Here is a 24,153-nt window from a genome sequence, read left to right on the forward strand (position 1 = left end):
AAGTTGACAGGTCAAGTAACAGAAATATTAGCATTTATAGCCATACTATTATACATTAGAAAAGACAATAGAGATGAAGAAGAAGTGGGGGAGAGGAAACATTCTGGTTATCTATATCTGTATTACATATCTCCAAAACTTGGTGTAAAACACCCATCATTTATAGTTGATGGACACAAATGGACATCTCATGGTGTCTCAGGAATCAGGAATTCAAGAAAAGCATGGTTGGGAGGTTCTGGTTCCATGTGCTTGGAGCCATGTGGTTTTTAGAGCTGGGGTCATCTCTGAGACATGGCCACTCATTTCTAGTGCCTGAGGTGGTTACACCAGAGCTGCTGGGGACTGAAGAAAAATGGAGCTTTTCCAGGCTTTTCTCTCCACCTCTTCCTATGGGGTCTGTTGGTGTTAGGGTTGTCAGATCCCATACAAGGCAGCTCAACGTTCCAAGGGCCAGGCAGATGCTATAGTGCCTTTTATGGCCAGCCCTCAGAAGTCACATAGCATCTGTCCTGTATGAGTTGAAGCAGTCACAAACACCCACCCAAATTCAAACGGAAGGAACACAGACTCTACCTGTTGTTATGGGAGGTTGTGGAAAAGGGAATGATGCATTTCTGGAAGAACATTTGGAACTGGAATTATATTGTGGCCATTTTTTGAAATATACCATCTGCCACAATTATCTTTCAGAGATTTAGCCATAACATTGCACATTGCCAAAGTTATTTATCTGCATCATCATCTGAAAATGCTAGAGTTTATTAATCCATTCTTCTGTTCATGGATTTTCAAGTTATTTTTCAGTTTCTTGCTCTAGTGAACATCTTTGCTACAGGTATTCTGGCGTAAGTCTCCTGATACATGTGTCTATGTCTCTTGGGAACATACCTAGGAATGTATTGTATCACAGCGTACCCAGATACACTGTGCACTATAGTAGCAAATACTCTTCCATAGGAGTTGAATCAATTTAGAATCACCTACTAGAAATACATTAGTTTCAGCTACTTCACATTCTCTCCACTCTTTACCTCCCCCTTTGCAAATGATGTATCCTAAGAAGACATGGTAAGAGAGTAGATCTTAAATGTTTCATCATAAAAAAAAATCTAACTATGTGTGGTGATGGCTGTTAACCAGACTTATTGTGGTGATCATATCTACTGTAATATGCATCTACTGAATCATTATACTGTATACCTGAAACATATATATACACACATATATATGTTGTTTATATATATACATATACATATATATGGATATGGATATACATACGTATCTGGATATGTATACATATATACATATATATATGTTGTAGGTCATTTATATCTCAATAAAAAAGGGAATATTATACATAAAAAAAGAGCTTCCTATGATTCATCACATTTTAGAGTTTATCAATTGCAAAAGACTTGCCTAACAAAACTTTGTTGGTACAATCTAACATTGGTTATTATGTACTAAGTTTTTAATGAATTCTCATTGATCAAAGCAAGAAAAAAAATGTATTGCCTATTTTACCAAATATGAATTTTTGTTTGTTTTTCTCACTGCTATACTCCCAGTGCCTAGAAAAGTGTACCTGGAAAAATTATTTGTTGAATGAGTGAATGAAGTGTTGTACTCTGTACCAAATAATTGAACTTGGCCTATTTCGAGATTTGGAAGTTTGAGGTTCACTCATTCTCTTTTAAAACTATAGCATTTTATTTCAAAAGAAATACTCAGTCGGTTAAGTGTTTGCCTTCGGCTTATGTCATGATCTCAGGTCCTAGGATGGAGCCTCACATCAGGCACTCTGCTCTGTGGGAAGCCTGTTTCTCCCTCTCCCTTTACCTCTCTGTGCTCTCTCTCTCTCTCTCTCTCTCTCTCAAATAATTTTTTTAAAAGAAATACTCATAGTACAAAAACACAAAAAAAGCTTGGAAGGAAATTTTTTAATAATATTTTGCTTTTCAAGTCTGTTGTCACCTAAAAACTTCAGTAATTTAGAATCCAAAAACAAAAATATAACTGCTGATTCCCCTCTGTTTATCTCACCATTTTCTCCTATGTCTCCTCTTTCCTGAGGCAATAGGCCTTAGCTTTCCCCACTAGTTTTAGTAGTAGAAGGGTTCTGCCATAATAAAGGAGCTAAAGTAGAGAATGATGCATTGAATAATATTTCAAAACATTTTGCCACTACTACATCATATTGTCCTTAAGCAACACTTGTGGTAAATAAGGAATAATTATATAGGTGGAGCGCTCAAGGCTCCGCATAGTTAAATTATTTGCCCAGGGTCACATAGCTAGTGAGAGTCAGGGTTTGAAAATACTTCTGATTTTAAAGCCCATACACTTTTCCTTTTCTGTTTTCAAAATAAAAATAGCTGATTAAGATTTTCCCCCATTCCTAAAAAACTATTTTATACTAGAAATTTCAAAAAATACAGCAAAATAGAAATTAAAACTTTGAAATTACCCTGAAATTCCACGTTGGAAATTTGACAGGGAGTGTTTGATATTTTGGTTAGCACCTTTGTATATAAATATAATATAATATATATATATATATATATATATATATATATATATGCCAGTATATACTTATTCTAAATGGGATCATACATGTTGCTTTTTGACTTTCTTTTTGTATTTAACAATGAATCACAGGCGACTTTATCAATGAATAAAAGTATGTACTTTTGGGATGCCTGGGTGGCTCAGCGGTTGAGTGTCTGCCTTTGGCTCAGGGCGTGATCCCGGGATCCGGGATCGAGTCCCACGTCGGGCTCCTTGCATGGAGCCTGCTTCTCCCTCTGCCTGTGTCTCTGCCTCTCTCTCATTGTCTCTCATGAATAAATAAATAAAATCTTAAAAAAAAAAGTATGTACTTTTAATGACTGCATAGTGTCTTATTATATGTATGTTTAATATTTTATTAATTAACTGATATTTGGTTTATTCACCAAATTTTGAAAATACATAAAATCCTGTAACAAATACTCTTGTACATGAATCTCCCTGTTTTCTCTCAATTACCTCTTTGTGACAAATTTCTAACATGGGACTGGCAAAGCTCATAGGGTCAAACATTCGTTTACCTGATTCCATGGCTAAGAGACCCATAGCAGGGCTGAAGGCATCTGTAAAATTAAATTATTCTAATAATCAAGAACTGTCATATTTTAAAAACCCTTGTTTTTCTATAGCTGTGATTTAACTTTTGCAGAGAAGGGGAAGGAGCCGATTGTGCACAACCATCCTGAGGTAGAGCAGCAGCTCTGCACGGTGGACACAGGTACAAGCACAGGGCCAAAGAAGCAGAGCCCAGGGCAGTAATTGGAGAGAGTCAATTTATGGCCATATTTTGCCTGATTCCTTAGGCTTCCTGTTTATCCACTATAAAATCCCACACTGCACCACAGACCTGTTATTAATCCTCATCCTGCCCCTAATATACGGGACAGAGCACATCAACATGTTGGCATAGGCCAACATGTTTGGATCAGAGAAAACTGTTAAGCCCAGGAATTAAGTGATACGGGATTTTGGTTTTCTTGGGTCTTGGTTAATTGTGACCCGGGATACACTTAGACAGTCTGTAGACATTCTGCTGTCTCAGATGACAGTCATCAGGCTGACTCAGAATCAACACCTCTCCCTACAATAATAGCTCCAGCCCTTTCAGTTTCTTGTGCTTCTCCTCTTCATTCGTATGCTCATTACTATGTGTATTGCTGCTGCTTCTGCTGCACTTTGTTGGTTTGTTCTTACTCAATCTTAAAATGTTATGACATTTAAAATCATGTTTCTCTTTAAAATCTCCTTCGTAATGACATTGGTGGAAATAAGTGGAGCCGAGATTGCGCATGTTCGGGCATGACTGAGAGCTGAGGGAGGAAAGGAGGTATGTTCAGGGCTTCAGGGGAGGGCCCTGTGGGTGGTCCCGGGAGGTCTGTGTGAGGGCAGTGACCTGTAAAGGCTGCGGGGGCTGGAGTAGGAGTGAAGACACATGTGTAGCTGCAGGATGTTTGGCTGGATTCCGTCCCAGGTCCCCTGTGGGGGATTTGTGGACAGTGTAAGATGGAGATTTGGGAGTTGCTCTGAGTTCTTGGAGCAAACCTAACACTAGGATAGAGAAGCCAGAGTGACCTTCCAGTGTTGCAGATGTGCACCATTCACATTCCAGGATTAGGTAAGTAGAAGGCCACTGGGATCCCTCACTCAGACTCTTGCTTTCCTGTAAGAATCTGCTCCTCCTGAACTCCTGAGTTTGGATTATGGAACAGGATTCCTGAGAAAAAGAGAGTTCAAAACAAGTGAGAGTCCCAGACAGAAATAAATCTTGGGGCAATCATGAAAGGGAGACATGTAGAGAAGGAGTTGGTTGTAAAGAGAGATTATTAGAATAAATATAAAGTTTTGTGTAGGTATCGAGTAGTCAGTATGAAGTATATGGAAAATGAAGGAAAAGCTTGAACTTATCAATTACAGTAAATTCTTCGTGGTTAGGGTGTTTGCCCAACACATGTGCAGTTTGCAATGAATGTTCACTAAGGGAATAAATGGAAAACTACTGTTAATGGAAAACCAAATTTGTAAAAAGTCATTCACCAATCTAGATTTTATATATTTATTTATTTGAAAGAGAGAGAGAGAGAGAGTTTACATGTGAGTGGGGGAAAGGGCAGAGGGAGAGAGAGCGAGAGAGAATCTAGGGCACACTCCATGCCCATTGCAGAACCTGACATGGGTCTCGATCCCATGACCCTGAGATCATGACCTGAGCTGAAATGAAGAGTCAGATGCTTCACCAATTGAGTGACCCCAGCATCTCACCAATCTAGATTTTAATTTTCCAAGTTTTTATTAAAATTTTTAGAGTTAAAAGAGCTATTTGAGATGATTCATTGATTCAAGAAGCATAAGTATCTACTGTGTGCTAGTCAGAGGGATTGGAAAATGAGCTATCCCTGTTATGCCTAGGTATGAGGAAACAGGCTTGAGTTTCCCATACCTCAGGTACTCGGAGGCAGAGCTGAAACCAGAACCAGATATTCAGAATCCTAGTCCTTTGTGTGTCCCACATGGCCATGTTCCTTCTAGGGGTCGAGTTTCCTGGAGACCACATGGTATCCACATGTGTTCTTGAGACCTGAGACCTTATGTGGTAAATACACAGAACTTGCAGATTCCAAATAGGTGCTTACCTTTCAGTCTGACTGAAATAGATAACACAAATGAATGAGAGTAGCTTTTGGGAATGGATATTTTTTTTCCCCCAAAATGTAACAACACATTAGAGTCTGTTATGAGTAAGATAATAATACCTTCTTAAATTCTCATCAGGGAAACCCAAATCTTAAAAGTATACTGAAAATCAGAAAGGGAGGTATGTAATAATGCCAAAATTTTGATGCCAAGTGCCATTTGAGTCACAGAAACTTTCTTTTCTTTCTCTTTCTTTCTTTCTTTCTTTCTTTCTTTCTTTCTTTCTTTCTTTCTTTCTTTCTTTCTTTCTTTCTTTCTTTCTTTCTTTCTTTCTTTCTTCTTTCTTTTTCTTTCTTTTAGTGTTAATTTTTTAAAGATTTTTTTATTAATCTCTATACCCAACATGGGGCTCCAATTCACAACCCCAAGATCAAAAGTTGCATACTCTTCTGACTGAGCCAGACAGATGCCCCCTTGAGTCACAGAAACTTTTTTTTTAAGATTTTATTTATTTATTCATGAGAGAGAGAGAGAGAGAGAGAGAGAGGCAGAGAAACAGGCAGAGGGAGAAGCAGGCTCCATGCAGGGAGCCCGACGTGGGACTCAATCCTGGGTCTCCAGGATCAGGCCCTGAGCTGAAGGCAGTGCTAAACCGCTGAGCCAGTCAGGCTGCCCAAAACTTTTGTACAATAATAAAGAACATTGAAAATTGAGAGCTAGACAATACATATATTCCGTTATTTCTTAAGCCCACTCTGGAGCAACTGAGAAATCTGAGAGGTATGTGTAAGCCCAAGGTAGAGAAGTTACTGTATGCCTGAAGGTCATTCGATGTCTTTTACTCCTATTCAGTAATCACCAGATTTCCTCTCATTTTGACTTTATTTCTCAAGGCACTGTTTCTAGTTTCTATTGAGAAGGTACTATTCCAGCTAGTCAAAATGAGAACTACACTCTACCTGGCAGTTACATTTTTCAGAGTAAATTAATATATTGGCATTTTGGTTTCTCAATGCTTTGTAATTTGGTTGATGTGAATTAGCTCCTCAGAGAGAACTGGAAATCCAACTTAAAAATGTAAGGAATATAATGTCTTCTTTTCTGTAGGACTATGACATGATGGTATGCGCTCCCATACTCTTTGTATGTGTGATATGCCTCTTCTGTATCCTGAAGGGGACATTCTGGAGACCACATCAATACACTAACACCTAATGGAACTCAGTCTAAAATAACCAGCTAGTAGGTCTCATATTCATCTTTTTTAATATTCACAATTATTTTCTTAATACAAACATATTGGGATCCCTGGGTGGCGCAGCGGTTTGGCGCCTGCCTTTGGCCCAGAGCGCGATCCTGGAGACCCGGGATCGAATCCCACATCGGGCTCCCGGTGCATGGAGCCTGCTTCTCCCTCTGCCTATGTCTCTGCCTCTCTCTCTCTGTGTGTCTATCATAAATAAATAAAAAATAAATAAATAAATAAATAAATAAATAAATAAATACAAACATATTCTAAAATAAGGATAAATAACTGCCAGTACCTTTAACTCTCCTACTCCCTTGAGGTTTCATTTTCAAAGCCAGTTGTATTAGCTTCTTTATCTCATACCCATCTTATTTATGCTTCCCTGTAACAAAATGTTCCCTAAATATAAACAAGAGGGATACATTCTTGTATATTCTTCACTGGAGACAGAAAGGAACTAAGAACCTCACCTATAGTGAAGTTTCTGTTTTTATGGAAGGACTCCTCTTCATCCGAGTACATAGCTGGGCATTTCCAGAGGACAGAATGCATTGAACAAATAAAGTGTGTTTGTAAGTGCCAGATGAGCCTGAGGAAAATAAAAAATGTTGAGGGGACACTTAAGGTTTTGGCTCTTTCCCTGCAGCCCCGCCTTCAGAAATAAGATACAGGGTTCACTCCTTAGAAGTGGATGTACTGGAAAGGGAAGAAACTTACAGAGGTTGGGAGAGGTTAAGGGTGGGGCACACTGCAGATGGAGAGTGGGGAGGAGTAATTCTGAGTAATTGACTCAAGAGAACTTTTGACCCAGAATGCTTGAATTTGAGTCTGATGTGGGTCTGCTCTAACGGACTTAAAGTGCAAGCACACAGCTCACTGTTTTGTAGAAATTTAAAAAGTTCTGACAGGCAGGAGGAGGAAGGAACAGCTTCTTCTTGCCCTCTTCATCAAGGTGTTCACTAGAGCAGAGCAGAGGGGCAGCCATGATGGAACCATGGGGGACAATTATAATTGTAACTAGAAGGCCATGCTGTTCATGTGGGAAATGTCTGTAGGATGAAGTGTGGGTGTGAGTTTGAAAACTTTTAGAGTGTTTTGGATGCATCCTGCTGGGGCGCCATTAAACTAGACTAGAAGGACTTGGGAAAGGGGGTTGAATTTGTTTTTTTTTCAAATGTGTTCATCTGTGCTGAGCCGTATTTTTAAAATTGTTACTAGAGCCTATAGTGGGTTGCATAGCATCCCCCCAAATTCACATACACCTTGAACCTCAGAAAGTGACCGTATTTGGAAATAGTGTCTTTGTGGAGGTAGCTAGTTAAGACTTGAAAATGAACATCCCAGATTTATGGTGGGCCCTAAATCCAGTAAGTGATGTCTTTATAAGAGAAAGAAGAGGAAGATTTAAGCACACAGAGGGACACAGGGGAAGAAGGCCATGTGAAGATGAAGAAGATTGGAGTGATGCAATGGCAAACCAAGGAAGACCAAAGGTTGCCAGAAGCCACCGGAAGCTGGAGGAGAGGTATGAAATGCATTCTCCCTCAGAGACTCCAGAACAGCTTGGTTCCAGACTGCTGGCCTCCAGACTGTGAGAGAGTAAATTTCTATTATGTTAAGCCACCACATTTGTAGCCATTTGTTATAGCATCCCTAGGAAACTAGCACATTACCCTTATTCCTCAATTTTGGATCCAACCAAGAGTGGCCTGTGGAAATATGGTTGTATGTTTATTTATTTAGCTATTAAATAGAGATTAATTTTCATTCTTCCTCATCTCTTCCCTCCTCACTCCCAAATACTCCATGTACATAAGCCAACCACACACCAAAAAATATTCACAGATGAAGACTCAAGGGTCAAGAGCAGGCATAAGAAACATTCAAAATAGTTCTTTTCATTCCCTGTTTAATCTAGAGATAGGATATTTCATGTACTCTATTTTAAACCAATATATTTTTATTTCCTTGCTAACATTTTAGCAAGTTCTTTTATAAGAAAATACTTTGACTGTTAGGTAGAGTTCTTTTTAATAAAGTATACAAATTTCACAGTGGGGTGAACATGGGACAGGTGGCAGGAACAGACATTCCTTCCGTTTCCAAAAGATAGGTTTCTACTGCGGAATCACAGAGCAACAAAACCTGTAATCACAACTAAGTTAGGAACATTGGATTTCCCTTGGAAAGGATGTAAGTTATATGCTCAGGTCAGCTGTTCCCCCTCCCCTTCCCAATTATATTCTCCTTCTCCCTGTGGCATGTCCTATGTCCTCCCCTTTGTCAAACACAGTGGATGAATGACACTACAAAGAACCCTCTTATTTGACAACACAGGTTGATCAACACTGAAGAGACCTTGACCAACATCTCTTTTATCTTTCACCTTTAACTTGGGTTCTTTCAGACCCAGTTCTTAAATTAAGCCAGATGATTCATTTTGGGGTTCCCTTTGCTTTCCTCCAGCAGTCAATCCCAACAACCTGGAGGCTTGCCCATTTTCCTCTGTGTGTGTGTGGATGTGCCAAGTGTGTGAAATAATATAGTTCTGAAATAGTAGAATAAAATGCTGTTTATTTGCTCCTCTCTTTTATTTCTCTCCTGCATTACTCTCTTACCTCTGGGACTCTGCTTGCTTATTTTCATTCTATTCTTCAGCATTCACAAAGTCTGAATTTCCCATGCCTGGCAAAGATCTGTGGGTTGGCGGTGGCATTGGCTAGAGGTCCTTAACACTATCACTGCTCAACTAAAGTTGGGAAATGGCAGGACACACTGAATAAAATAATTACAAAGTTAGAATGTGTATTTTTTTAAAAGCCTGTATAAGAGAAAGGATTAGAAAGGAAAGCAGACTGTATTAAAAAAAAACAGCCAAAAATAATAAAAAGAATAAAGACAGTAAGTGAGTGCTAGAGTCCTATGAGTTTATGTTCAGATGAGAAAGTGGATAAGGGGCTTAGTGACCTGAAGCTAGGATTTGGTAGAAGAATAAAGATACAAGTAAGTGGAAGTAACTGAAATCAAAGGATGGGGAATCAGAAAACAAGTGAAAGGAAGGTTTAGGTGATCAGAATAGAGGAAATTAATGAAATAGTGAGACAATAAGAAAGAAAAATGAAAAAAGAAATACCGATAAAATGCATAAGAGAAAGAACAAGAGATGAGGGGAAAATTGAAGATACAAAGAGATGCATTTTGGAAAAAGCCTCATCTGGCCACTGCTTTCTAGTGAACATATTTCAGTAACATGACAGTGTTTCTACATCGCCCTTTGGGAGTCAGTCTTATAGAATTTCAGAAACACTTTGGTTTGAAAGAAGGATTATATTCTAGTCCCGGTTTTTTATGTCTAGTTGAATGATCACTGACAGGTCACTTAACCCCTCCATTTTGTCCCAGGGTAGAATAAAAGTATATTTATCACCTTTTGGCTCTCTACAAAGACATGACTTTATGTATTCTCACAAAATGATTAATTAGGAGTCAAATGGGAACATCATTTAAAAATATCTGTATTTATTCATATACTTAGGGTTTTACTTCAATTTACAAATATTTTCATTTTCTCGTATTTCCTTTTTTATATTCCCAGTAGAAGGTGATAACATATGAAAACAGGTAGAACAACTTGTTATGTTTAAGCTATCTGGATCTATGGCAACAAGCATGTGTGCTATACTATTTTTTAAAACATTAGTTTGAGGGGAGCCTGGGTGCTAATATTAACAGTTGGTTAAGCATCCCACTTCTTAGGGTAATGAGATCGAGCCCCACGTTGGGCTCTGTACTCAGTAGGAAGTCTGCTGGAGATTCTCTCTTCCTCTCACCTCTGCATGCCCCCCCCCCCCTGCAGCTCTCTCTCTCTCTCTCTCTAAAATAAATAAATGAATCTTAAAAAAAAAAATGTTAGTTTGAGATGGTTCATTTAAATAATTTCTTTAACTAGTGGGCCATAAAGACACAGTGAAATTTATAGATTAATGGCCCAGTCTAAATGCAATTGAGAGACTAATTCTTTTGGGTTTAAGTAACAGAAAATCCTAACTAAATAGTGGCTTACACATGTAACACATCTGGTAGCTGGACATTTGTTGAAATGGCCTACAGCTATAAAATGGCATCATCCTGGATCCTGACTCTTTCCATCTTTCAACTTTGCCATCCTTCTGTACTTGTTGCCTCATGGTTGCAAGATAGCTGCCACATCTGCAGGTATTGTGTTTATTATGTCTTTTGATCAATATCACAAGCAGGAAAGGAAAAGCTCATGTTTGCTCCTTTTGAGGTTAAAAGGGAATTGCCAGGTTCTCTTGATGTCTCATTGACCTGTATTAGGTCATATCCCACTTCTGGACCTAACCACTAGAAAATGAAATTATTATAAATGACTTAGACCAATCATGACTCATTACCTAGGGCTAAATCAAGATCTTGCATTGCCTGAAATCAGATCTCTGCCCATTGCAAAATCATGTTTCTCTTAACAGGGAGGAAAAGGATAATGACCATTGGGTGGGCAACTAACAGAAAGAATTTTAATAGCTAAGAGACCTTTATGGGCAAAATCTAGAGAAGGTGTTTAATTGGTGGTTTTTAGTTCAGGTGGTATCAATTGGATAGGATATTGAACTAATACACAAACATTTTCTTTTTGAAAACTAAAAGCTTCTGAAAGATCACAGATTCAATGCTTCATCTGAGAATGACTGGAAAACTGAAAGCCCCTGGTAAAATCATAAGAAAGACTGAAATTAACAACTAATTGCTAGAAAAAGATATTGAAGGCTGGAATGATCACTCCTACTTAAATAGCTTACTTCTGTTAGAAAAACAATAAAAAAGTCCTCCTTATAGGGGCACCTTGTTGGCTCAGTCGGTTAAGAGTCTGACTGGATCGTGACACAGATTATGATGTCAGGGTCGTGCTCAGTGGGGAATCTGCTTGATTTTCTCTCTCTCTTTCTCATTCTCTTGCTGCCCCTCCCTGCTTCCTGCTGATTCTCTCACTCTCTCCTCTCTCAGTAAAGTAAATAAATATATCTTAAAAAAAAAAAATCCTGGGGCACCTGAGTGGATCAGTTGTTAAGCATCTGAGTCTTGATTTTGGCTCAGGTCATGATCTCAGTGTGCTGGGATTGAGCTCCGTGTCAGGCTCTGAGCTCAGTGCGGAATCTGTTTGACCCTCTCAGTCCCCCTGCTTGCTTTTTTTCTCTCTCTCTGTGTCTCTCCCTCAAGTAAGTAAGTAAGTAAATAAATAAACAAACAAACAAATAAATAAAATAAATCTTAAAAACCCCAATTAAAAAAAAAAGACCCCAATTCCTCCTTATATCACTTTTCATATATTTTCCCCCTCTACATTTCTTTTCATGATTTATTTTATCTTTATCCTATTTTTGCACTGACTTCCCCCTACTTTTTTTTTTTTTTAAGATTTTATTTATTTATTCGTGAGAGACACACAGAGAGAGAAAGAGAGAGAGAGAGGCAGAGACACAGGCAGAAGGAGAAGCTGGTTCCTTGCAGGGAGCCCGACGTGGGACTCGATCCCGGGTGTCCAGGATCAGGCCTTGGGCTGAAGGAGGCGCTAAACTGCTGAGCTATCCGGGCTGCCCCCCTACACACTTTTTTTTTTTTTTGTCTACTAATCACCTTCAGTTTTGTTTCATTTTTCTGACCCTGACCTACCATTTACTTTGTTCTAATGTTAAATACACAGCACTGCATGTTTGATACATCAGTCATTTCTGTTCCTCCAGACCTTCCTGACCCTCTTCCAGATCTCTGCCCATTCGGCTCTTCTCCCACTGAGGCAGGGATATCTCACTGATTTACATCACCCAGCCTTCCCTGCTCAACGCACACTGTGAGTCTATCCATTCTTTCTGTTCACAGATATTTGCGGCTGACACCGCGCTTTTGTAATTATGCAGAAGCAAGCATAGGCAAACAAGACTATATTTTTTTCTTTCACCAAACTAGAACTATGTATTGATCTTTCTCTCTGTCCACCTTGAGCCTTTCCATTCTCATAAATTCGAGGCTCTTCCACATTCATACAGTCTGATCCTGAGCCTTATTTATTCTTTTCTCTTTATTCTTCACCTCTTCATCTGGCCGGCTAGCTACCGCATAGAGGTGCTCAAGCAAAGAATGCATTAGAGCATAACTGCATTGGCTCCCCTGCCCACAGCATTTCCTGTGGGGAGAGGCGAGCCTTGGAACATCTGGTGCAACTCCCACCTTTGCTTACAGAAGCCAAAAGGGAGAGGACAGAAGGCTAGAGGTTTGGTATTGGGCATATTGGAACCAGTATAGGGTCAAGTGGAAAGAGTTCCTTTTCCCAGAGGCTGTTTCTAACTGGACTTAGGGAAATAAAATAAACTGGAACCTCACAGATCCTAAAGTAGAAGGTTTTTTCTTTATCTACTCTCCCACTTCTCCACAGCAGCAAAAAAGAGATTGGTAGGATTCAACAGGAAATAAAAAGTTAGCAAAAATCTGGGAGTCTGAGGTATATGAAATACCAACCAAGTCAATTTGGTAATGAAAATGAATTTCTCATTTCTCTGAAAGGAACTAGTATTAACGGAGTAGCTAACATATGCCAGGTACTATGATTTTATACTTAATCCCGTGTTTAATTTAATCCTCCATTGAATTTAATCCTCCAGTGCACTCCATTGTTCCTGACATCTACATAATAAAATCGTAACAGATTTTCCCTTTATTATCATCAAAACAGTGATATTCCATTAAAAGGGAGCAAACACAGAGTATTTGTTAATTTACGTATCTATTTATATAGTTTGTAAAAGTATTCATTAAAGAATGCAAGATGCAAAGGATGCATTCACCGAATCATCTATGAAGCTATCCTGAGCAAGTTTTTAAAATATGACATTAAAGTGAAAGAATACTTAGGCAAATTGGAAATCTATTAGAATCCAAGAATTTCCAAAGTTGGTTAGAAAGGTTATATCAAAAATAAAATGCACATCTCCTTTCCTATACAGATCGGTGACTTTATCATTGGATGCCCTGGCCTTATGCCAATGAGTTTTAGGTGTATTTGCCTCAAAATGCAGTAAGGTTTTGAAAGGGCAGCTGTTCAAACTCTATGCCTCCTTTGTCATCTCTGCTGTAAGCAGCATCTGTGAGACACCGAATGCCCCTGTATGTGAGACACTCTACCCACAGGTGGTCCAGTGTGAACAGCTTTAGCAGGAGGATGGCAATTTTAGGCACCAGGCAGCCTATTCCTGTCCTCTGACCCCTGACTGGACTCTGGCCCTGTGTCTTATCCTGCTCCCTGTATTACAACTTTCTTTTGGCACAGGCGCACTTGGCTCTCCGGGTTTACTTGTGTACATCCATCCCTGACTCTGAGCTTTAGTTCTTGCCCAGTCCTCGTGCCAACCTGGGTACAACAACTTGTGAAATAGTGCCACTGGTGATATTTGACACAGAGACCATGTGCCTTGCAGTGAAAAGATCAAAGCACTCCCCACGTCTGACCTAGTGCTGGCTCAAAAGGCCGGGCTAGCTCAGCAAACACAGAGACCACAGTTTGTGTGCGTTCTCAGGGCCGTGGCTGGCCGTTTAAAATGAGACATGCTATTAGAAAGAGAACTAACTGGTGACAAAGACTCAGCACATTAGGAGGCTACTGAAGAAGGCTGGTGGCTTGTTTTCAGAGAAATCACCTTTAAACCATTTAGCGAGCTCAAGAAGCTGAGCTATTTTGGTAAATCTAACCCAGAAGGTACATAGAAGACAGGCCGAGGCCTCTGGGATTAATCAAATAAGAAAAAGTTTTGTGCACTAAGGGTCGAGGTTCTTAAAATATGAAAAGATTAGGGATGAAACTTCCTAATTCTGCAGTATTGTAGCTTCCTGGCATTTACTGCACTGAGTACAAAGCACAAACCAACCATGGCAGGGGACAGAAACGCTTCTCACTGATTTAATCACATTTTGATAACTTCATAGAAAGCCTCCTAGCAGATTTTATACTTGCTCTGAAGAAATAAGTTTGTGTTTAGGGACTCTTTCTTTTTTTAAAAAAACAATTTTACCCATTAATTCAAATTACAGATCAAAGCATTACTAAGAAAATAATATTACCTGGGAAAATATTGTAATAGAACACGACTGTGACTTTTTGTATGTCTGTAAGAGTTCTGTTTAGGTAATATAATGACGACGACGATGATGATGATGATGATAATAATAATAATTGCCATTATTATATACCTACTCTATTACTGCCACTCTGAATATGCTTTACAGATATTACCTCATTTACTGTTTTCCCAATTCCATAGGTATTTTATTCCTGTTCATAGGTGAGGACATTGATTCATAAATATATCAACTAGTTTGCCTGAGCACCCGTAGCTAATCAGGAGCAGAGGCAGGATTCAAAGGAAGATAGGTCTTATTTTATCTGCAAAATGGAGAACACAGTAACTAACACACAGAGTAATTGTGAGGATTAAATGCAACTATGTATAAGGCAGTATTTCCTGAGCTTTTCAACTGCTATGCAACTGTTAGCTGCTGTTAATACTGTGGGCAGACTTTGGAATACACTGTACAGTTTGCCCTTAAAGTATTGAGGTGTGCTCCTCCTACACAGGGCAGCCTCAAACTGGGGTATAAGAGGAAATAAAACTTGGAGAGAAGACATCCCTGGACCATTGAGACACGGGCACAAAGAATACTGCTTTGCATGGCTTTGACAGGGAAGAGACATGGTGACCGTGAAGATTGTCTGGGGGGTGGAGGGAGGTGGGTGAGAAAACCACTTGGGAGAAGGCTTCTTGCTTCAACTTTAGGTTCACTAATTAGTTTTGCAGAGAAGCAGCTGTGTTACACTGCCCAAGGGGTCAACAGCTGTACGGCTCTCCCTCCACCTTCATGAGAATCAAATTGTTTAAAAGCAAACAAATAGTGGTGATTTTATTTTTCCTAGAAAGCAAGAGTCAGACTCATTGGTGGGTCCTTTCCATTCATCCTCATATGCTGCAAAATTTTTTTGTATGTACATTTATGGCCACAGATACTGCAAACCTCAATCGTTAATATATATAATGACAAACTCTCAAATCCCTTCTACAAGTGATATTATGCCCTGTGTGATCTTCTCAAGACAGGAAAGCATGGAGTAGAAAGAGATCTTTCCACTGAAAAGAATTAAGACATTAAAACTCTGCTCTCTGCTTTCAACTTCAGTCTCTGGAAATATGTTTAATTAATATTTATATATTAATTAGTGTTAATAGTTTTCAATTTCTAAAGACTTTTATATATACTTAATGCACTTAACAACCCTGGGAGTTGGGCATTGTTATCCTTATAAGGTTTCAATTTCTTTTAGAATCAGTGCCAGGACAATACGATATGTCCTCAGAGGAACTGATATTCACTCTCCCTAATAAAAACCAAATACATGTAACCTCATTTTTCCCTTCATGCTCTGGCTTCTAGGAACCTCAGATTCTAATGTGATGAATGTTTATAGCTATTGTGTCAATCTTTATAGTTAGCATGCTTTCTCTCTTCCCTTTGTTCTGCTTTTCTATTTCTTTTCCAACAGCTCAGGTGATTATTGCCAATATACTTTTTCATAACCTACTTCAAATGTTTTAAGAGGGTACATATGAGAAAAGAAATGAATGAGTGAATAATTTGGCTATTATTGTCTTAGAGATAGGTGAAACTATCTGAGCAAAGTTATAAAGCTCCTTAGTGGTAGAATGGGGCTTCATCCTAGGTCTCTTGATTCTAAATCTTACATTGTTTCCAGAATGATCCATCCCTGTAGAATAAGGTGAGCTAAGATTTTACCCAATTAAGGCCTTGCCTCAAGGAGTGAAATGATTACATTTTCTGTCCAAGGTTGTGCAAATTCATAGAGTTGTCTCACTGTCTTCCTGAGAATCCTTAAACTCTTAAGAGAAAAGGAAAAAGAAAGGCAGACTGCTCTTGACATTCCCAGATATTTGGCCTGTTCAGTTTCCAGATTGATCTTGTTAAACAGTGAGGATGGGATGGGACTGTGGGCCATCAGTATGGCTATTATACATATTCCCTCCAATCTCATCCTAAATAGGAAAAAATCATGCTTCTTTCCAAATGGTTCCTACTCCAACTATTGAGTTAGTGCAGCAGCTGCCACTGGTTCCCCCTGCAGCGCAGTATAAATTTTTTCTTTGTTGGAAAGAAGATGTAAAAAGTCAATGCATTATTTATGGTAGTTATTTTCATCATTACATATTCACAATAATTGAAAGGTGGAAGCAGAGGATAATATAATAGAATGGGAAGAAAATTATCTGCAGTAACTTTAGAAATGTTTATAGAAAATGTTCAGCTGCTAAAAAAATCCCCCAAAACAAACACTGGATCTTAAAATACCATGCAAGCCACCCACATCTGCAAAGCCTTATTTCTGCTATTTATTTGTCCAAAGCAATAGAGTTAGTGTAAAATCGAACCTTGCAGGAGAATTCTCAATTCCCTCCATGTGAGAGGGCTTGTAATGAAGTTATTTACTCTCAGAGTGAGCGTAACTTCTGATGGTTAGCCCATCATCTTAATGAGGCCAAGACAGCATGTTCTACTCTGACATAACTTCAATCTATTTCATAACCAAGCACTATACCATTGACCCTGGCCAACTGGCTATCAAATACATATTCTCAGTTACAAGGAAAACTGAAAAAAAAATGTAGATAGATCATTCTCAATTTATCACCCTCATGAAACACACACACACACACACACACACGTGTTCCCAGCACCACCTTCACCTACAAAGCATAATGTACTTATGACATATAGACAATATATTTTCTATGACAAAGCACTAAACCCCAGATTTCCCATGTGTGATAAGAGATGTTTGGACTGGGATACAGCAAAAAAGAATATCACTTAGGAGTCTTTCAGCTAAAAGTAACAGAATCATGACTTGAAATGTCTTAAACACTAATAAAAATGTATTATCTCACATAATGAGAGGTCTGGAGGCTCTTATGAGGTGGCTTCAAAACCAGTTACTTTAGTGGCTCAATAACATTTTGACTGTAGCTGAAGTTCTTTCCATCTTTGGCTCTGTTTTGCTCCTGTTGACTTAGCCTCAGTGCAGTTCCCTTCCTGGTCACACAAGGTAGGCAAAGTTCCAGATAGCATATGCATGCATAACAAGGTCAAATGGAAAAAGAGATTCCTTTTCCCCCATGAGTCTTTTTTTTTTTTTTAAGTAATAAAATCTTTTTCTGAATCCATCCCACAGATTTCCCTTCTGTTTCACTGGCCAGAACTGCATCACACACCCTTCCCTATACCACAGGTTAAGGGAACAAGATGACCACCACTGACTAAATGAAGTTGAGAAGAGACTGGGCTATGTGAACACAACTTTAGGTCTGTTGAATGGGAGGCTGCCTGGGTGGCTTGGTTGTTTCAGCATCTGCCTCAGGCTCAGGTCATGATCCCAGGGTCATGGGATTGAGCCCTGTGTCTGGCTCCCTGCTCAGTGGGGAGTCTGCTTCTCCCTCTCTCTCTCTCTTCCCCTCCCCCACCCTCAGATTCATGCTTGGGAATGCTCTCTCACAAATAAATGAATAAAACCTTAAAAAAAAAGTTGGTTTATGTGAACACAATTTTAGGTCTGTTGAATGGAGGAAGCAGGGAAATTGATGTTGAGTAGTAATAAAAAAATGCCTTCTCAGGTCCACCTTTTACTCAACTAACCTCTAAATATATACCTTTCATGTCATTCACACTTGGTGAAAGTGCTCACATCTATATAAAATGTGTCTACCTCCTCCCTAAAGGGAAACTGCCCAAAGTCTCATCAGTCAGTACAGCCAAGTCTATATCCAGGATTTCTGGGCTTTTATTTTTAACTTCTTCCATCATAGTCTATGGACATAGCGCTAAAAACAAATTTTCATCACGAGCATAGCCAATACAAGAAGGATAAATTCTCCCCTTACCAATCCACCCACTCCCTACTTCTGCTCCATCAACTCTGATTCTGAAAAGGAGACAACAGGAAATGACTGACAACAGTCATTGGTTCATAGCACTTACATTCTGTTGGACAACAATAGCAAGGACTTCCTATCCTGATAATAGAGAAAGGTCATCCAATTGTGCTGCCCAGTTCTGCTCTCAGGAGCAGTCTTTCTTTCCTTTTTTTGTGGGAGAGATGGTTAGCTGCTCTCCAGTCCCTGTTTCTCCTTCCTCCTGGGCACACAGCTAGGCCAACTTTGTCAGGCTTCCTTGCACTTAACTATCACCACATGGACTGAGTTCTAGCCTGTAGAATATTAATGGAAGTGCTACATATCATTTCCAGGCTGGGCTCATGAGACCACCAGCATTTATACTTACATGCTCTCTTTCTTCCCTCCTTCTAGTTAACTGAAATGGAGATTCCTGATGAGATTAGCTTAAAAGATTGTATTTAATATGGTGGAACCTCTTTCAGCCTGGATCCTTGAATTACTGCATGGATAAAGGCTGTGCCATCTATTTTTTTCACTTGCTCTGCCCTGTTACATGAATAAGAAATACAATTTCCATTGCATTTGAGAAATCTATACTTTGGGGCTATTTGTTATGGCACTCACCCTACCCATAAATTCTCCTTTATGGCAACATTGGAGATGACCATTGGAAGACATGCTCTTCCCTGGGCCTGCATAGCCTTAGTATTCTGCATCCCATTGGTGAGCACTTAGGAACTTTGGGGATTGCCTGTCACAGGCTATTGTTTATTAACCTTGGGCTTTCTTTGGTAATACAATTCCTGTAAGAACTCAGTAGGCTTCAGGTGCTTCCAGTCAACTCCACGGGATAATAATGCAGCCAACGATCTTTTCTAGAAATAGACTGTGAGTCTGAGAATTCCTGACTCCATGCCAAGGACTTAAACATGATGCCGGTCCTCCTAGACCTCAGATGAATGACCTATGCCCTGAGTCAATTTAAAACAATAACCCTGGGTGGGAAGGCAATACCCATAATCCAATCTTGGCCATCTGGATTTTTCTCTTTGTCAGGCAGAAACAACTTTATAAAAATTGTTTAAGACAGGCCTGGAAGATTAAGCTTGCTTTTTGGCTCAAATTTATCTGCTGCTGCCCTCTTGAAGATGGTCCATCCTTAGTCTTAACTTGTTTCTTTCCAATGGACCCTACCTGGAAGGCATCCATTGATGTACCTACCATTTCCCTTACTAGCAAAGGCTACAGAGGCCCACCCATGATCTGTGCTCAAGAGCAACAGGTAGTTTAACTTATTGCTTCACAACCACATAAAAAGAGTCACTCACTTCCCAGTTTTTTTCACTACCAAGTCAGCACCCCCTCCATTTATCCAATTTCTCATTTTAGTATCCCACTTCTGGATCAAGTATCTGTATCAGTAGGGTTTCAGTTCCCAAAATACGAAAACTGATTTATCTGATTGAAGGAGACACTGGATTTATTATAAGGATGTTGGGTAGGAATCATGAAACAGCAGGACTAGCAGGACCAGAGGACAGGTAGTCAGGAGCAACGACACAAGTCCTATGCAGAACTGCCCAGGTGAGAATGTGACTACCACTGTCACTGAGCACAATGTGGATGCCACCAGCACACAACACTGATTTGCTGCCATTGCCATTGCTACGAATGCTGCTCTGGGAAATGAACCTTGTCCCCATAGCCCCTGCCAGAAAAAATATTTCTTTGCTGTTTCATGTGCTAGATCCTAGCATAAAGTCTGGGAAGTTGCATCCCATTGGTGCAGTCTGGGTCTCATGAATGCTTTTGACCTGCAAGGGAGGCTGAAAAAATGAGGAGTTGGAATTAGTTTTTACCTCTAACTTATAAAATGGTAACTCCCCCAAGTAGAGAAGTGGCTCAGATACAGGGAAGCCAGAAAGAACAAGTATTGTGGGGTTTTTTGGAAAGAGAGAGTGCACATGAGTAGAGGAGGGGAAGATGGAGAGGGAGAGAATCTTCAGCAGACACCATGCCCAGCATGGAGCTGATGCTGGGCTTGATCTCATGACCCTGAGATCACTACCTGAGCTGAAACCAAGAGTCAGAGCTTTACTGACTGAGCCACCAGGCACCCCTCAAGTATCTCTTACAGTCCTTTTAAGCAATTTGAAAATCTGCTATCAAAGCTTCTATTTTCTAACAGTAAGTTAAAACTTACAATTTATATTAATTCATCCAACAAATACTTTTTTTCTCTTTCCCCTGGGTCAGACATAGTGATTTTTATTTTCTGACCTTTTTATGACTTTGATAGTGAGAGTCTCCTTTTCCTGGATCTCATCTCTGATTGATGCTGCCAGGGGCATCACCAAGAAGAGACCTAGTCTAGGCTACACCATACTCCTTCAAAAGCTAAAGCTTTTGAAACCTTCATCCCTCTCATTTCCACCAGGAGGGAAGTACCTGGAAATTATGTAATTTCTGAGTTATAAATTTTTAGAGACATCATAACTTTTCAATAAGGTTCGCAAAGGAACTCAGAACAAAGGTCATGAAAGGCTCAACCTACCTATCCTACAACATACCTGAAACTCAGCCTGAGCCAGCACTTGCCTCAATGTTCCCTTAAAATCTGATGCCCAGTAATTCACTATGCCTGACAACCCATCATCTTTGTTAAAAGGAAACTCCATGGGCTATCTTCCTATTTTTATACTGATGATTTTTTGTGTTTCTTCTCCTCTGGCCAGCCTCTTGCTATTCAACTGTCTTGTGATATTTTATGTCTTCAAGAAATTCTATTTCGTGATGAAGAAAAATTCTATCATCTTAATCATCTTCACAGAAGACTCATTATATCTCGTTGATTTGATTTAAAACTGGTTTTCTCCCAAGGATACAATTTCCCTTCACCTTTTCTACTAAAACTAATCATTTCTCCTTTTCAGCATTAGACTTTGGTATATATGGAGAGGGAGGCTATGCCCAGTACTGCTCCAAAGCATTATTTTCCCACCATTGCATAAATACCACTTGTCCTGCGGAGGTTAAACTATTTAGCTTGAGTACCCTTTATGCTTCCCCATAGACGACCTTCTACAAATAGATAAAATCTTTCATCTGTCTTGTATTACTTGTCTTCAACCCTCATCCAGCCATTATTCTGGAAGACTTGTCTGTCTGTGTGGACAAACTCAACATTCTAACCTCATGGTGCTCTGCCCCCCTTCATCTTAATGGCTGACCATCTCATTCCACTCCATACCCATGATTGCTCAGGGTGTGTTCTTGTCCCCAGGGACTGCACTGGCATTGAAACCTTCAACTCAGATTTCCTGTTTCCCAATCATGACCCCTTGTAGCATTTGCACTGATTACATCCACTGCACTAATTCTTCGATCGTACTGAGACATTCAGTTACATAATCTCCCATTTTTTCTCCCGTTTTTTAATCTCTGGGTTTTAATTTCCTTCCACATCTAATTTACACTCAGAGGCCTGATAACTTATTCACTTGTCTATACTCTCCATTTTCTTGCCTGATTATACTTACACTTTTTCCTCCCTCTCAACTCTTTTTTTTTTTTTTTAAGATTTTATTTATTTATTTCAGAGAAAGAGAGAGAGAAAGCATGTGTGAGGAGGGGTAGGCGGCAGGGGATGGGCAGAGAGAGAAGCAGACTCCCTGCTGAGCAGAGAGCCAGATTCAGGGCACCATCCCAGGACCCCTGGACCATGACCTGAACTGAAGGCAGATGCTTAACTGATTAAGTCACTCAGGTACCTGCTCTCAACTCTTTAAGAGAATTATGGTTTTACCTCAGCCAATCTACTTTGTCAGCACCTCCACCTCGGTCCACATGTTTGGTGCTTAACAGATATTGAATTAATTAAATTAGTTGCATTTGCTGCATTAGATGTTACCACTGCTACAGACCATTATACAACTGAACATTTAAGCTGCCTTTAGGTTACTGGGAATCTATCACAATTAAGTTGCTAATACAGCCCTCCCTTCCTTCCTTCCTTCCTTCCTTCCTTCCTTCCTTCCTTCCTTCCTTCCTTCCTTCCTTCCTTCCTTCCTTTAAAAGATTTTATTTATTTCTTAGAGAGAGAGAGAGCACACAAGTAGGGGGAGTGGAAGGCAGAAGGAGAGGGAGAAGCAGGCTCCCTGCTGAGCAGGAAGTGCAATGTCAGGCTGAATCCCAGAACCCTGGGATCATGACCTGAGCCAAAGGCAGATGCTTAACCAACTGAGCCCCTCTTCGTGTCCCCCCACTATAGCCTGTTCTAAAGAATCTTCTTGATCTCTCTCAAGCAGAACATTAATACCAATGGTCAGCTACAGAAACTTGATTTATTGGAAGCAAATTAAGCACATTTATGAGTAATTCTTTTCAATATTTTTAGTAACTTTTCTGTCTCGGATGTGGTAAAAAGGGATAAAGCATAACAGTTGATTCTCCCAAATGATCAAGGACACCTAGAGCTCACAGTATTGAAGTTGAATCTTGAACTCTCCATGGAAGGTCTTCTGGGAGGGAATGTGAACAAGAAATTTCAAGCAAAACTATATGCAAACTCCAGAGGTATAAAGCATACAGTGTGTTTGAGGAAGGGCTGAGGAAAGCAAGCCACATTTTCTAAGTGCTTATTTTTGCCCGGCTTGTGTGAGGCATTTTAAGTACATTACCTAGTAAGCAGTTCAGTGAACTTGAAAATAGGGATCATGGGAGAAAGAGGTGATGGAAGGCAGTGGGATGAGTTTGGAAAGTTACCATATTGTAGGGTTCTGAATGACTTTACATGAAATTTAAACTTTTTAGTTTTACCTATAGGTTATGGAAAGCCTTTAGGATTTTGAATAAGGAATAACGTGATCACATACACATTTTTGGAGGATCACTGATGACTGTAAGTAGGATGAACCCAAAATGTTTCATGAGCCACATTGGTCTACTTCACTACTCTTTCTTCAGCATCTAGCATTGTGCTGGGCATTCAATAAAGAGTTGCTGAGTGTGTAAGTAAATGAATGAGACTGAAAATAGGGAGAATAATCAGGAGGCCTTTGCAAATAGTTCAGGTGAGGAAAGGCTGATCTGAGGCCATGATGGTGCACATGGAAAAGAAAAGCCAGAAAGACTTGGGGGAAATTGGATTTGTGATTTAAGAGGAAGAGAAAATTCAGGATAACTAAAAGATTTGATGCTAGGTAATTCACTTTGGTCTTATAATAATAATTCCTACCCCAGAGGATTTCACATCATCAAATGTTAATGAGCTAATGTATGCAATACATTATATTAATGAATGAAATACACTTGGGGATTGTGTTTGACTGCGAGCAACAGAAATCTCTAAAACTAGGTTTAAATACATTAGGGCTTTTATTTTCTCACCTAAAAAAATGTTAGTCAGGTGGTCCAGCACTGGGAGGCCACCGCTACAATGCCACCAGGGAGTCTGTTGCTTCCAGCTTTCAGCTCTGTCATTTTTCTTAAAGTGTGGGCTATAGGCTGAATGTTTGGGTCTCCTCCAGAGTAATTTGTTGAAATCTAATGCCCAGAGTGATGCTATGAGGAGCTAGGGCCTTTGGGAAGTAATTAGGTCACAAAGACAGAACACTCACGAATGGGATTAGTGCCCTTAGAAAAAGACCCCGGAGTGTTCCCTCACCTCTTCCGTCA

The 24,153-nt window shown here is 39.6% G+C and overlaps 1 protein-coding gene and 1 long non-coding RNA gene across 5 annotated transcripts in view; one reads left to right on the top strand and one right to left on the bottom strand.

The window, feature by feature from the left end:
- KLF12 (Kruppel like factor 12) overlaps positions 1 to 24,153 on the bottom strand; it is a 591,277-nt gene that overhangs the window by 454,838 nt on the left and 112,286 nt on the right. The window lies entirely within an intron of this gene.
- The window catches only part of LOC119865201, a 55,317-nt gene continuing 34,879 nt past the window's right edge, over positions 3,716 to 24,153 (top strand). Inside the window, exon 1 of the long non-coding RNA XR_005376378.1 lies at positions 3,716 to 3,898. This is a non-coding gene — a long non-coding RNA (uncharacterized LOC119865201). The remainder of the gene's footprint in view (positions 3,899 to 24,153) is intronic.

The sequence above is a fragment of the Canis lupus genome, chromosome 22 (genome assembly GCF_011100685.1).
Source record: "Canis lupus familiaris isolate Mischka breed German Shepherd chromosome 22, alternate assembly UU_Cfam_GSD_1.0, whole genome shotgun sequence".
NCBI lineage: Eukaryota > Metazoa > Chordata > Mammalia > Carnivora > Canidae > Canis > Canis lupus.